At 46.3% G+C, this 15,932-nt stretch overlaps 1 long non-coding RNA gene across 1 annotated transcript; it reads left to right on the top strand.

The window, feature by feature from the left end:
- The first annotated feature begins 2,268 nt into the window (after positions 1-2,268).
- LOC144110810 (uncharacterized) lies at positions 2,269-4,101 on the top strand. Its single transcript, XR_013309926.1, has 2 exons — positions 2,269-2,388; positions 3,942-4,101. It is a non-coding gene; the product is annotated as an uncharacterized LOC144110810 (long non-coding RNA).
- The last annotated feature ends 11,831 nt before the right edge of the window (positions 4,102-15,932 follow it).

Genomic DNA, 15,932 nt, shown 5'->3' with positions numbered 1-15,932 from the left:
AGGGGCAACAAGAACAGCAGAAGACAGCACAAAGTAATGCTTCAAAAAAGAGCTACCAGATTATATGTATAAAACATCATAGCTCGCGCATGCAGGACTAATATGTAAGCCATACAGGATCAATGTTTAAGCAGCTAAAATGATTAAAATGACACTTTTTTGTAAGTACAGGCTTTTGCGAATATAAAAGCAAGGCATCACTAAAAAGAACACATTACCACTCATAGCGGCGCTGCAAGACTACATAAAAACATACGACACCCACAACTCAGAGTGTTGGCACGTTACGGGGTCCGCGACAAACAGTGGCGGGCAGATGTTTCGCTTCAGGCTTCCTAACTTATAAAATCAATACTCAATCAATAGCAGCTAAAATTTCGCACTTCCCCTCTTTAAATTAATCCGTGAAATGTTTATGTGAGGATATATTCCTGGCGAAACACTATTCCCGCTTGTGACGTGTTCCTGCGTGTTACTGTTAAGTATTTTCCCTGACTTACCTTGGTGTGTTTTTGTACCCCCCTTTACAATTCTGTTCAACCTCCGCCGGCTGCAGCTGCGGTGGTTAAGATATTAGATAGCAATTGCCGTGGCCGGCAACATTCGTTTTTTTGACTTTTTATTTATTCATTTAAATAAACCACTAATGTTCAATAGTTATTCATTTATGTAAGCGTGGCTTATTGTCTGCTGTCAAATATCAGGGCAGCTGCCCTGTCAAGCTGCTCTTGGAAGCAGATTTTTAGCGGCTGCTCAGTTCGGTGCAACAAAAGAAAAACACATTATTATTATTATTATTATTATTATTATTATTATTATTATTATTATTATTATTATTATTATTATTATTATTATTATTATTATTATTATTATTATTATTATTAATAATAACTCAGCGGCACTAGGATTAAATATCTTGGCGTCTGGATTAAACTGATCGGGAAATACTGTAGTCGCTAACTTTAATTGCATGTCTGTTCTTGTATCTCGTTCCCGGACCTCGCCGTGCACCTCTTACAATGTGCGTTTATTCCGTCTTTTGTTTCTTTTTTAATATTTCATTATGTGCCATAAAACCTAGCAACACATCTTCCTTTTCCCTTATATCTGTCTTTTTTGATACTTTCTTTCCATCATTGCCAGACCGACCAAGTCCTCTCCTGCGTGCTCACAGCCACCCTCCTACCTCTCCCCTCCTTTTTCTTCCACTTTGAAGCATATCCGCATATCCTTCTGCGCTTCTTCAGCTGGGTTGCTTTTCTTGCTATCGCTGCAAGCATTCTAGGTGCAGGCTCCTCTCGGCATGCACACAGGCAGTACGCGTGTTAGGTTGTACTGCATAGGCCGTGGACGCGGACCCGCTGAAGAATCAGGCGGGTCCCATGGACGTCTCGGAAACCAATGCGAGAAGCTTCGGTTCGGTGACGCTACGGTTTTCTTAGTTTGGTGGGGAGTCTGGAGAACGTCGTTGTGAATGGAAAGCGGGAGCCGGAACAGATAGCATGAAAGTGTACACAGCTCCCCTCTCGCTTCTAGCCTTGAGAGGAGAAAGCTCGCTCGCCTTCCACCCCCTTTCTAAAAGAAAAAAAAAAGAAAAAGGGCGCTCTGAGCTCCCAGAACCGGTAGAGTAGTTCGTACTCCGCAGTTCTTGTCATGTGACTGCGCATCAACCCCTCCCCACTCCCGCACTTAGACACGCTACGCCACCCCCGTCATGTGATTGTGACTCCGTCGCCTTTCTTCCAGCCATGCTTCGTTTGCTAGAGTGACAACAGTTCAGTTGGAGTCCAGCCACCCCCGTTCCAAAATAGCGCACGTGTTTGTAAAATATATAATTATAATTGGTTTTTTTAGCGAAAGGAAATGGCGCAGTATCTGTCCTATATATCGTTGGACACCTGAACTGTGCCGTAAGGGAAGGAATAAAGGAGGGATTTAAAGAAGAAAGGGAGAGGTGCCGTAGTGGAGGGCTCCGGAATAATTTCGACCACCTGGGGATCTTTAACGCGCACTGACATCGCACAGCAAAAGAAAAATGGGATGTGTACGCGATCCGCGCCTTAGACGCTGACGTTGGTATGCAGCTTGTAGCAAAAGAAAGCGCCATAGAAGAACTGCGGGGCAATATGGTGACGGTTGAATGGGAAGCCAGCCAGCCACCAGCGTCGGTAACCCTTTCGGGTTTCAGTAAGTGTCATCATTTACTTTTTGGTCACATTTGTGATTGACTCTGTCATAATTGAGTGCGTCGCATGAAATGCAGGCACGGAGCGCGCAATGGAGCGGCAAAGAACGCGGCTTGCTCTGGAAGCAGAAGTAGGCGCCGTCCCGAACACTCCCGAGACCGAGACTGAGAGCGGAACGCAGCCACCAACCAAGAGACAAAAAGTAAGTGTGGTTTTCGTTATCCCCAACATTCTCTTCACCTATTTTGCTTCGGTAACCTTTAACGCTATAATATATGGCGAACAAAGCATGGTGCTTGCCTGAGAAAGAACATAAATTCAATGTTGAAGGAAGTAGACAAGCATTTTATTTTTCAGGAATGGTAAGCAATGTGGACATACGATGAACAAAACATTGCTACTGCCTGACGGCTGGAGCTAGTAAATCGCGATGAGTGGAGGTTAACAATCGACACCGACAGCAGAGTGACCGCTCGGATAAGGAATATCATCGTCATCAGCCGGACTATACCCACTCCACGGCGAAAGCCTCTCGCATATTCCTCCAATTAACCCGGTTCTATGCTAGCTGCATCCACTTGACCCCTGCTAAATTCTTTGATTCCTAAGGAAGAAAAGCGTAGCACGGGGCGGCAGAAAATTAGGTGGGCGGATGAGGTTAACAGATGATGTAAAGGTGAGCAAAAGTTCGAGCTAACATGTAATACAGACAAATGAAATATTTGTAACTCTTCTATAGCATGCGTTAAGGAAAGATAGAATGTTCTGCTGGCGGCCAGCTGAAATTCCGGGCAGAAATTCGCCTTCTCATTGTCTACTCAGGATGCCACAAAAACAGCTTTCCTGCAGTTTTTTGTGGCAATGATTCTGCCGGCAAAGCTCGTTTTCACCGTTGCCGGAAGATTGACCCATCTTTTTGCCAGTGGTCGACTGCAGCTTAAAAGTAGTTCAACCGTTATTTCTTCCGGCTATCTGCGGCTAGTGAGAACACCGGATTGCTAAGTTTAAATTACTATTGCGCCTGGAGGCAGCGAAGATAGAAAGAATGAATAATAGTCTGCACCAACTACCACAAAACGTTCAGCATAGTGGCCTCTGCGGTTGGAGCATTGTTGAGCAGTCTTAAGGCAAGCTCAGAGTTTACACTTCACTGACGAAAATGTGTACTGGGGCATTTTACTGTCATCTCAAGTAAATTTAAAGAATGTAAGTAATTGATACATTGTAAAATTTTTTTGCATACATTAGGTTCTCCATTTTTCCTCTTGTTTGTCAGAGATTAAGTGGCTAAAAGAAAGCACACGAAATGTTATAACCTGCAGGGTATCGTGCTGCATTTTGGAAAAGTTCGTGATAATCGGAACTTTAAAACTCTCGGCTGTGGCGCATGCAATACGAAGACAATTGTGTCTTCGTATTGTCTTCGTAATATTCAGTTAGGTTTGTATGTTTACTTGTGGTAAATGGATTAGGTGGTAATGGCATGTGAAATGCACATTTGGTTCTTCCACTCATTAACCAGTTAGGTTTCTATGTTCCTTTGTGCTCCTCTTAAATGGGTGAAATGGTAAAGGCAGTAAAATGAACATTTTGCTTCTTCCACTCTTTTTCATGATTACCTCTTTGCATAGATGTTGCTTGTGGTCTTGAACCACAATCCGAGCCAAAAGCAAGGACCTGATTCCTTGAAACTGAATTCAGAGCTTGTGCAATGCTACAACTGCTCTACACTTGGTTTTGCTTTTATTTTTTCAGGGTACACATGCTCCAAGTTTCCTGGAGTGTCGGGACAACCGTTTAGATACAGCCTTTCCTCCATGGTCTCCCGAGAAATCAAATGACATCGTGGACAGTTTGTAACGATATTTGTTACCGTTTTAAAATAAATTCTCAAAACTCATACCTGATCAATGTACTCTGCGGCATTAATCTATTTTGTGGTGATCATATGGATGCATTCACGGAGTACTTTACTGTTGATTAAAGATACAGATCCGCACGAGTACTACCGTTATGCGCTTATATCACATCCACATCGCAAAATTTTACATCACATCCACATCGCAAAATAAGATATCACATCCACGCCACAAAATCGAAGCTTACATCCACACTAGGAAATGTGACCTCAAATCCACATCACAAAATCGGAAATCACATCCAAATCTAAAAATCGGACATCACATCCACATCAAGAAATCGGACAAAATCGGATGTGAATCCATATCAGGAAATCAGACATCACAACCACATCAAGAAATCGGACATCACATCCGCATCAGGAAACCGGACACCACAACCACATCAGAAAATCACATCACAAAATCGGACATCACATCCACATCACAAAATCGGACATCACATTCACATCACAAAATTGGACATCACATCCACATCAGGAAACCGGACCTCGCATCCACATCAGGAAATCGGACCTCACATCCACATCAGGAAATCGGACATCACATACACCTCAGGAAATCAGACATCTCAACCACATCAGGAAATAGGACCTCACATCCACATCACAAAATCAGGCATTACATCCACATCACAAAATCTGACATCACATCCACATCATAAAATCGGACATCACATCCACATCACAAAATCAGACATCACATTCACATCACAAAATCAGACACCACATCTGCATCAAAAAATCGGGCCTCACATCCACATCACAAGATCAGACATCACATCCACATCACAAAATCGGCTTCAAATTACCTGCAGACTTTCCACAAAACATCGTTAACAAAAATCCCTCAAATGGATTCATCATATCCTCATCAGACGTTTATTCAGCACGTGCACATCAGACAATCGGCAGCAAATTTTCTGGAAACATTCTACAAAACATCATCACAAGTCTTCACCAGAAACTCCTCAGAGGATGCATCATATCCTCATCAGACAATTAGTCGGCACGTGCACATCAGACAATCGGCGGCAAATTTTCTGGAAACATTCCACAAAAAATCATCACAAGTCTTCACCAGAAACTCCTCAGAGGATGCATCATATTCCCCTTCAGACAATAAGTCATCACGTGCACATCAGACAATCGGCGGCAAATTTTCTGGAAGATTTCGACAAGGCCTCCACACAAACATCAACATGAACACCACAGAAATTATGTTTTGTGTGATGCGAATGAGCAATAAAGATTCTGCAGAAACTCCATAATTTTTTTGTAAGGGATCATAGCGCATTTCAGGCTCGCTAAAGTCTTCGCGTCTAATTAAGTAATATATAACTCAGTTTTTTGGCCGCACAAAAATCTTGGACCAAGCGCGTTACGGCCACAAGGGCCAGCTGAGCGATCGTACGCATACACGACCGCTCGCTGGACTCCAAATTTATGCAATTGAAACAAAAACCCCGTACTTCCTTCGTGTGGACTGCGGGGGAACGGCGATTGGCCGAAATGGAAACCGCAACACAAGTGCTTGTATACCGAATAAGGTTCGTGAAGGGCGAATGCCTGTGAACTAGGTAGACATACACAGCGCCGGGTAAGCAGAGAGGTGTGCTGGAAGGAATCTGGCGCTCGCTTGCAAGGATGTGCCACTTTGGCGTTAAGCAAATCCTAGATTTAATGTGCGGTCTCATGCATTCACTGCAGAATTGATAGGTTCGTCGACAGTCAGACCAGTGAGGGCAATCGGCTAGGGGAGAGTTCCATCATATATATTATTATTCGTAGAAAACTGTCATATCGCCAGTGACAACGTGCACTTGTAATACGCGCATTTGGTCAAATATGTATCAGCTGTTGATATCTTTTCAACGGCACAAGCTGAAGTGAATATGTGTTTGCATGTACACATATAACGAAATTTAGCCACCATCGGCATTCATCCATCTGCCGTAGATTGAATGTGTCTAGCGCGCGCAGTTTGAAGACCCTGAGCCGGAAGCATTGCTGCGTAACCATCCCTTTCCCTCGGTCCGCAGATGGTGCCTCACACAGCGCTGCACGGATCACTATGGTACGACACGTAAATGCCTGTACACCTTTTAAATCGGGACGCTTTTCATTGTGCTATTTACCACACCCTTCACGACATCTGTCATCCCAGCGTCCGAGATACGTAGCACCTGGTCACTCAGCGGAGCGTCTGGCCGAGCATTAAAACCGTTGTTATCCAGCGGAATAGCTCGTGCCTCGCTTGCCAGTCCGCCAAAGTGATCCACCATTCGAAGTCTCCCGCAAAGCATTTTCTGCTACCTAGCTATCGCTTCGCCCATACACCTGTACATCTCGACCTGGTTGGGCCACTTCTGGCGTCCCATCACTCCCGGTAGATCTTCAGCAATAATTGATCGCTTGACTCACTGGCCGGAAGCTGTGCCCATTCCGGACATTATCGCGGAAAGTGTTGCACAGGCCCTCGTATCGCCATAGTTTCGCGCCTTGGCTGCCCTGGCACAGTCACAAAGGACGGCGGCAAGCAATTTCAACGGCCTTACATCCTCTCTACTTGGATCTCCTTTTCCCAGGACACGGCTCAGCTATGCCCGGGTTAAGTGTTCTTGCTTGGATGAGTGGCGGAGCAATGCTGACCAACGTCATTCAGCGGCGATACCCCTGAGGATACACGGGAAACCATGCTCTCGCAACTCACCACCTGCATTTTACAAGTCCCCTCCACGGTTTCCTGTTGGATTTTTGTTCATCAACGTGGCCTAGGCTTTCATTTCTATGTATTTGCTTTTTCCCACTCAGCATGTTTCTTGTATGCACCTCGTCTTTGTGGTGCGGCTTGAGTTGTCATCCTGAAATACTATTTTGTCGTTCTTTAACTGCTGTTTCGCGTTCCGTGATGTCGCATATTGGATTTTTCTTATGCGTGCTTATTCCCTGTGCTTGTTATGTTCTACTTCTCTCATTTGCATAGGTTGGCGTCATCACTTACTGATGTGTATTAATGCAGGAATGCATTTAACAACTACATTTTCATCTCCCATTGTCCGTCACGGTTCCGCCAACCAAGGCTACAGGACCTCCACAGGTGCCCTAGTGAGGCTCAGAGGAGTTTCAAAAATTCTCGTGTGTCGATGGAAGTACTACTTGTATTACTTCATTGTCAAGTGAAGCAGTAAAAACTGCGAACGTTTTTTTTTTTTATCACTGCCTACAATAACGACATTGCGAAGGCAAACGGTTTCTAGTCTAGGAGAGTTTCTATCGCATGCGCCCAGGCGCCAAGGATTACAGCCGCCGCACGGTACACACAACTTTTTGAACAAGAAATGCGAGGTGGCTGAAAATCCAATATTTAGTGATTTAAAGATTCCTCAAAAACTGTACGTTGTTTACAGCCACTGAAGATATGTCAGCAAGCATGAATTCGTGCAGTGGAATAATCTAGGCATAGCAGGGATTAGACCGATGATTTTCATTTCGTTTGGTCGCGCCTACCTGAATTAAAGTGGAAAGTCAATGATCTGCCTTGTTTCTCGTTATAATTCCCGGTCTCAGTATTCAAGCCACCCCATGCAAACGGCTGCGTTAACACGAATTTCACGACCATTGTTCGTGAGATGCTAACATCACTGATACCGTATCACTCAGGGGCACAAGAATTTTGCAGAGTCCCCTACAAGGCTGAACCTAAAAGAAGGAGTCCAGTAAAACGGCGAGTTGAGCGACTTGGCGCATTCTTGAACGAAAACAGCGCAGGAACACGTAAACGAAATAAGAAGCACCGGTTCCGTCCTCTTTCTTGTCTCTGGTCCTCAGCTGTTTTCGTTCAAGTAAAATAACAACTGAAGACCAGAACAGCGTCACTATCACTGTTAGCGGCATGTCAAGATTATTGATGTGTTGCGGTGTACAAGAATTCTGCACAGTCCTCTGCAACACTGGCCCCAAAAGAAGAACTTACAATCAGCAACAGAAACAAGAAGAACGTCACGATCATTGCTCGCGGCAAGCAACCATCCTTGATGTAGTGCTGCGGGGTGCAAGAACTCTGCAGTCTTCTGAAAACCTTGTGACAAAACAAGAGCTTACGATAAGCCAATGCGTTCACAACAACGTCACAATCATTGTTCGTCGAAAGCTAGCATTATTAATGTGCAGCTGCATGTTAGAAGAATTCTGCAGAGTGCCCTGCAAATGTGGTCACAAAAAAGACCTTACTATCGCCATCTGTATCAACAAGTACGTCAAAGTCATAGTTCGTGCCAAGCTTGATCAGGGGTACAGGAATTCTGCAGAGTCTGCTAGAAGGCAGGGTCTACTACAAGTGCATGAGCGGTAGCGTCCATAACTGCGTCAACTAGACTGTCACGTTCACTGTTCGCGGCATGCTAACATTATTGATACATTGGTGGGAAGTATAAGTATTCTGCAGACTCCTCTGCAAGTTTGATAACAAAGGGAGAACTTATGCCAGCCAACTTTAATGAAATCGTCTGTCCGACAATACTTTCCAATTTCACCTTTAGTATATGCATTATCCTTGAGCCCCTTTGCTTGCGTACGGTTCAAAGCAGATATGCTCGTGCTTTTTCCTTCCTCAAAGTTGTATAATGATGCAGGTCCATTTTGATGATGTCGCCTATTTCTGCCTTGCTGAAAAACGCGTAGGTAAGATTCTTATTCAATTTGATTTCGTGGAGGGCTGGGGCAAAGCTCTCTCTCTCTCTCTATATATATATATATATATATATATATATATATGTATATATATATATATATGAAAAGTATTTTGTTATATAAAGGTATTTCATAGACTCGTTTCTGTGTTCATTTAGATGTATAAACGGCACATAGATATGTCAAAGGTATTTCGGTTAAGATAATAAGGTACAAGCCACTATTTCCGGTGACATTAGCATAGAAATGAGAAGATGTTCGGTTCTCCGCAGTTCTTTATCATCACGTTACAAGCAGTGCGGCCTGCAGGTACTGAAAAATTTCGCCTCTGAAGCGTCAGACGACGGCTGGGTCCTCGATGCTTCTCGTGTTTCATCGGGTCCAATTTTTACACATTTTGCAGATATAAACTTGGTCCATGTGCATTGAGCCTGACAAAACGATGCATGCGCTACATAAAAATTGCACTACAGTTGCGTGGCGTTCGGAATGGAGCTTGAATGAGGAGAAAACTCGTTTTTTCCTGTTGAGTTGGGCGTATTCAGCCTTATTAAGATCTTATTTCCCTACTTCTTTCACTGTTAGTTTCTTCTTCAAATCAGACAACCGCCTCTTTCTCGTAGTGGCGGTTTTTAGCCGACTAAGTGCACTGCAGTTTTATTTTCTTGCCATTCGTATCGAGTAAACTTGCCGTGAGGGAGCGTTCAAATCTCTCCCAAAGTGGACTGCTGACGCGCCCCATTCTGTCGCTCTTGATTTGTCGCTTTTTTAGGGGCACGTCGTCTTCAAAAGGCAGATAAAAAGGTCCCGGCCGAGATAAACTCTTTCCAGCATGTACTACATTCAGCTTCATCCAGAGTTTTTAAAAATTTCGCATAAGCGGAAGTAAGCTATGTGGTAAGCAGCAACATTCGTTGAACTTCAAAAGCCCAACAATACCCATCAATAGGCTTCTGCGCTCAGAGAGAACACCTCTGTCATGGTCAGTAAATCTACGCGTGTGTCAACAACGATCACTGATCATGCATTAGTTACGTATAATAATGCTGTGTTCTTCAAGGGAATACTTAACAGGGAATAAAAAGGACATAGGGGCATAATCACTCCCTGCCCAATGATTTTTGTGTTTGGTTAATAGACTACAACTTCTTGTGGTTATTTTCTGCTGATGGGACTGTTTCGCCTCTACGAAATCCACATGGAGGATCCCACGCGGTCAGTGGAGGCTCTGTTCAGAAAGCAGTGCTCACTATTTGCTCAAGATGATTCTTGCGACTAGCTTCTTTTCCTTGGAGCACGTATTTTTCTCATAACATCTTTATGTGCAGAAGAGGTGAGCCGTATTATGGAGTAGAAATACGTGAACGTTGAGAGGCATGACCCGATTCAGGGAGTGTTTTAGAATTTCCGTGCAACTAAGATAAATCATTACAGGCATTAATAAGGTTAACGTCCGGCTGCCAACCATGAATTCAGTGTTTCTATTCGCTGCCAGGTCGCTGTTCTTGTTTGCAGAAGCAAGTGTTGACGTGCGTTTGCTCCGGAACAAGTCACCGCTATGTGCCCAGACAAGCTTCCGGGATGAGTCCACCCGAGGCTCCGAGGCTAGGCCTAGGGCCATCGGTGACGCGGTGGCAGAGGTGGCTTTGCCGGCGTCGTTCACAATGGCTTCAGCGACACCTCTTTTGACAACTGAGATTCAGCCACAATTCTTTTGACAACTGAGCCTGAGCCCCAGCTCTTGGCTCCTTCTCAAGGTCCATCAGCGGCAGCGCACATCCCCCATTCTCCGAATGCACCTCAACTGGTCAGCGATCTGCCCTCTGGGCGGAACTCGGCAATGGCTGCCCAGCCTCCACTGCTGGATGGGGCTTCAACCGTGCAGCGTGAGGTGGAGAGTTCTCCAATGGACCTGTCTTCAGCACCTCCATTCGTACCACCGGCATCCCGCAGTTCTCAAAAGCGTTCATCAGCGGACATTGCACAGGATTCGTCTTCTGCCAACTGCAGCTCACAAGGCAATCTTTCCTCCCCAGCATATGCCAATCAGGTGGTTGTGTCGACATCGGGATCGGTATCGTATAAAGTGGCCATTAAAGCTCTGGCAGCCAAAAAGCTGCCAGACATTCCGACAGGATTCTTCAGGTGAACCTGGAGGAGTGTTTTGTGACCAAAGGTTTTCTTGACTTCACTTCTAGAACGAAGTCTAATACCATCACTGTGTGGCTCCGGACTTTGGCTGCTGTCGAACGTCTGCAAACGCTCAAGTGCATATTGATTACAAGCGAGTCTCGGTGCAGTCCAGGTGTACCTAGAAGAAGGTTTGGACCTACAACGCTTTCTTGTTTACAACGTCGACGTTGCCGAAGACCAGACGACCCTCCAGAGTGAGTTATACTGTCCAACCAACCGTGTCATCCAAGGGCACTATATGGGAAAGGTACGCTCGTACCTCGTCACACTACAAGGCCCAGCAACTAGAACGACTTTACTAACATGGCTGTACTCTGCGGCCCCGCCCTTCCAAACCGAGTGCTGTCTATTGCTACAGCTGTTTCAGGCCTGGCCACATGCACCGATCATGCCATTTTACAACGCAAGATGAGGCTCGGCCGCAAGGCACATCGTCTTGCACGTGCGCACCTTGCAAGACTGACGATGACGAGATCACACCTCCAACTTTCCCAGCGAAAAGAAAGCAACTGAGAAGGTTCAGCGTGAGATCCGTAAGCAAGTGCCTCTGAACCAAAACAGAGCCCCGATACAGACATCAACAGGTTTTTGGCTCTCCAGTGGGATGAAGACGATTGGCTGGAGCTTTCTGAGCCCACTCCACCTGCAGCCCCTGCCCATCAGTCGTACAGTGATAGAGTGCGCAAGGATTGCCGTTGCCTTCAATCTACACAAAAGCACGGCATGCTGGAACCTCCGCGTGAGGACATGGCAGCAGTTTACGACCAAGTTTCCCGCCTTTTAGCCGAGGTCGCAAAGCTACGGCAACGCCGTGAACTGCTTGCTCGCCGTAGACAACCAGCGGAATCCCACTAGACACCAATCAACGCTGCAGCGCCTTCGACTACGTACAGCCCTCATTCGTTTTCCGCAGACCCTGCCAGGTCTTCTGCAGCACTGCATGATAGCTCAAGAACATCCCTTCTCCGATTCATGGTAAACCAGTTTTCTAACCTGACATCAGTTCTATTACAACGCTTGGAAGCCTAATCGAAAATGTCGAGTACACGTTGTTGTGGTGTGCTCCAGTGGAACTGCAGAGGGATCTCGATAAACCTGGACCTCGGAGAGCTCAAATCTTGACTTGAACAAACTCCAGGTGTGGGCCCTGCTACTACAGGAGACCAAAGCCTTACAACCATTCCGGGCTTTAATCGAAACATATCTCCTTCAATGAACGAAAGTCGTGTGCACACTTCTGTCCCTCCGGGAAACGCGGCGGTGTACGTTGATGCGCGTTCTCCTTAAGTTCGTATCTCTCTAGAAAGCTGGTGCACCTCATATAAAGAGGTAGTGGCAGTGGCAGTGAAAATCCAAATATAGGCAATCCCATCACCAGAGAGGAAACCACCGCGGCAATGAGGGCCATTACGAAAAACACAGCGGCAGGAGCAGATAGAATTAGAAACTGTCTCATAAGAAATTTAAGCGACGAAGCGGTGGACCAGTTGACGGCCTACCTAAACAGACTATGGAAAAAAGGAAAGATAATAGCTGAGTGGAAGCATGCCGTAGTAGCCATGATCCCCAAACCAGGCAAGAAGCTGCAGATCGAGAACCTCAAACCAATCTCCCTCACTTCTTTCCTGGGAAAACTGTACGAGAGGATCGTCATGAAACGCATCCAGGAACACCTAGAAAACAAGAGGCTCTACCCGGACACCATGCTCGGCTTCAGGGCGAACCTCTCGACGCAGGACGTACTTCTGCAGCTTAAAGAAGAAGTCCCGGAGACAACGCCCAAACAAAGAAAGAACGTAGTCATGGCACTCGACATAAAAGGTGCCTTTGACAGCGTCGACCACGCCGCTATAATGGAGGGGCTAAACAACACCAACTGCGGAAGAAGAATCCATGACTATGTCAAAGACTTCTTGACCAACAGAACGGCCACGGTGGAACTAGGGGAGCTGAGGAGTGACGTCTTCACCACCCCAAGCAAAGGAACACCCCAAGATTCGGTCATCTCGCCCATACCCTTTAATGTGGCGATGATTGGCATAGCGAGAAGACTCAGCAGAATCCAGAACATCGAGCACGCGATGTACGCAGACGACATCACGGTCTGGGTGAACCATGGATCACCGGGGGAAGAGCAAGAACTGCTACAACGAGCAGCAAAATGCGTTGAAAGATACGTGAAGAAAAGAGGACTAGCCTGCTCTACAGAATATTCCGAACTATTGAGGGTAAGAAGACATCCCACCGACGCGCCGCTCGAAGTGAAACTAGAGGGGCGAAACATCCCGGAGAAAAACATGATAAGAGTCCTAGGGATGTGGCTGCAAGCAAGCAGAAAATGCAGCCACACACTCTGCCTGCTCGGCAAGTCGGCCGAACGGGTAAACAGAATGATAACCAGAGTCTCCAATGGAAGACATGAAATGAAAGACACGCTAAAACCAGTAAGAAGCCTCATAGTCAGTAGGGTCATCTACTCGCTGCCATACCATTCCATGATCAAAAGTGAAACGGAACAGGCAGAGACATTCCTATGGAAGGCCTACAAGACGGCACTCCATCTACCAAGAAACACATCGATTGAGAAGCTGCTACAGCTAGGAATTATCAACACCTTTGTGGAGCTGGCAAAAGCACCGCACGAAGCACAGCTGCAACGACTCAGAAACACGTCTGCAGGTCGAGCGCTCCTGACAAGGTTGGGTCGCGACTCAAGGGGGCATTTCGATCGAACCGCCGATATAGCCGACGAGATCCACAAAACCTTGCTGGTCAATCCCATTTAGAAAAAACATGGACCCGAATCTCCACGTGGCCAGGAGACAGGCGCGGGCAGATTATGTGGAGAGGTACTTAGCCATATTATAAAACACAGTCTTCACGAATGCAACCATGTATCCATGGAATAGACGAGAAAGCTACTACAAGACAGCTTCGGTGGTAGTTGATAACGCAGACAATCTAATCACCTGTGCAACTACACGTAGCGTCAGGATAGCGGAAGCGGAGGAGGTCGCTGTTGCGCTGGCAGCGGCTGAGGGCTATCGAAAAGAATGATTGGTCATCCTAACGGACTCAAGAGACCTGCAGAAACTATACGAAAGGTAGAATCTGCAGGGCTGCCTTCGCTATACTCCGCGAAGCAGTACACCTCAGAAGAACAGCAACCCACAAATTAATCTGGATTCCGGCACACACGGGGATAGAAGGAAACGAAAGGACAGACAGCTTGGCTCGAGAGATCACGTACCGAGCCGAGCGGCCATATGCCCTGGGACAGCACTTCACCATGGAGATCGGATTTTCAGAATACCTAAACTATCAAACAGGCAGCGGAATTAGATACTCCCCGCCACATAAGGACCTCACAGCACAAGAAGCAGCTAGTTGGCGGAGCCTGCAAACAGGAACATTCTTTAACCTACATATACTTAGCAAAATGTATCCTACCCAGTATAGGAACACATGCCCGTGGTGCGGGGCAACCCCCACGCTTTACCATATAACCTGGGAGTGTAAGCGAAACTACACGTTCTACCAACACAAAACCCCGAGTGCGGAGCAGTTGGAGAGCCGGCTCAACAGCTGCGAGCTCGCTGCCCAAAGGGCAATGGTGCGGCACGCAAGCGAAGCAGCGCAACTCAGTGGAGCCTTGGACTAGGGGCCCAACCCTGCTTTGAAGGTGAAGAATCTGCAGCGGTGAAGACGAAGACCGAACGCTAAACCCTTAATGGACCAAATAAAGTTTTTCTCTCTGTCTCTCTTTCAAACGTCCACCTCCCGACCTTGAGTCCTGTGTTTCTGTTCGCCGCCAGGTCGGTGTTCTTTTTTGCAGAAGGAAGTGTTGACGTGAGTTTGTTCGAGAACAAGTCACCGCTCTTCATATCGCGAGTAGTAAAGAGAGTAAAGAAAACAGAACGCAGTGGCATTGCGAGTGCCAGTCTTTTAAAACAGTAGCGTTAACGGTCCCTTGCAGCGGAGAACCTGGTGAAGATGGCGTCATCGCCGAAGTGTGCGGAAAAGCCGCCGCACCCATGGAGATTGTTGGGCCTCTCCAGGTGCTAGTCGCAGAATCATCGTGCCGTCAGTACATATCCTCATCATGCGGGTGGTGCTGCAACGCATTCACTTGCCTGGTGCGCAGTAAGTGAAAGCTCAAACAAGAAAAGAAAGAATGAAGTAAGAAAACAATGCGCGCAGTGCTTTGACATTTACACTTATGTTCGCGAGGAACGCGAATCTTCGTCGGCAAGTAGAGGCGCTTCAGCACAAGGCTTAACAGTGACGTGAGAACGCCATGCGGCTTGACATCGGCGAAAAGCTATTGCTGCACCTTTCATTGTGAATTAAAGATGAGATGGGTTCCGTATAAAGAAAGGCTTGGAATGATTGCACTCTCCAGAAGCTCCACAGGATATCCGAGTACTTGATGTGTGCAGCTATCACTGAACACAGGAGTCGACGGCGGGCATGCGACCTGCCCAACCACATCTCTCTCATAGCCGCCGAGCAAGAATGGAGGCCTTCATTGCCGCCGACTGAGATTTTACGCACAAGCAGCTATTGTTCGTCGTGCTGGTATATATATTGCCAGACTTCGCTAAAGCAAATGACTGCCAATATGATGTCTGCTCGTAGCAATACCTTTCTCTCTTTTCATGGTTAATAATTCCTGCCTGCACTAATAATTTTATCTGGAACTTCCCACATGTAGAGGCAAAATATTAAAAGCAATAATTTAAGAACAACGCTCCTATGCTATGCAACAGCGATTGTGTCTGTCAGGATGTTGTCTCATTCACTCCCCATGAGTAGCACTGCAATGTGCAAACACATTGCGCAGGTGTTTTCTTCCTTCATTTTCCTTTTTTGTGAGAACTTATACATATTGCCCACTATCTACTGATTAACCAATCTGTGCGGCACCTGGCGATGCAGCGAAG

Source organism: Amblyomma americanum, chromosome 11 (assembly GCF_052857255.1).
Source record: "Amblyomma americanum isolate KBUSLIRL-KWMA chromosome 11, ASM5285725v1, whole genome shotgun sequence".
Taxonomy (NCBI): Eukaryota; Metazoa; Arthropoda; class Arachnida; order Ixodida; family Ixodidae; genus Amblyomma; species Amblyomma americanum.
This window is presented reverse-complemented; position numbering and strand designations above follow the sequence as displayed.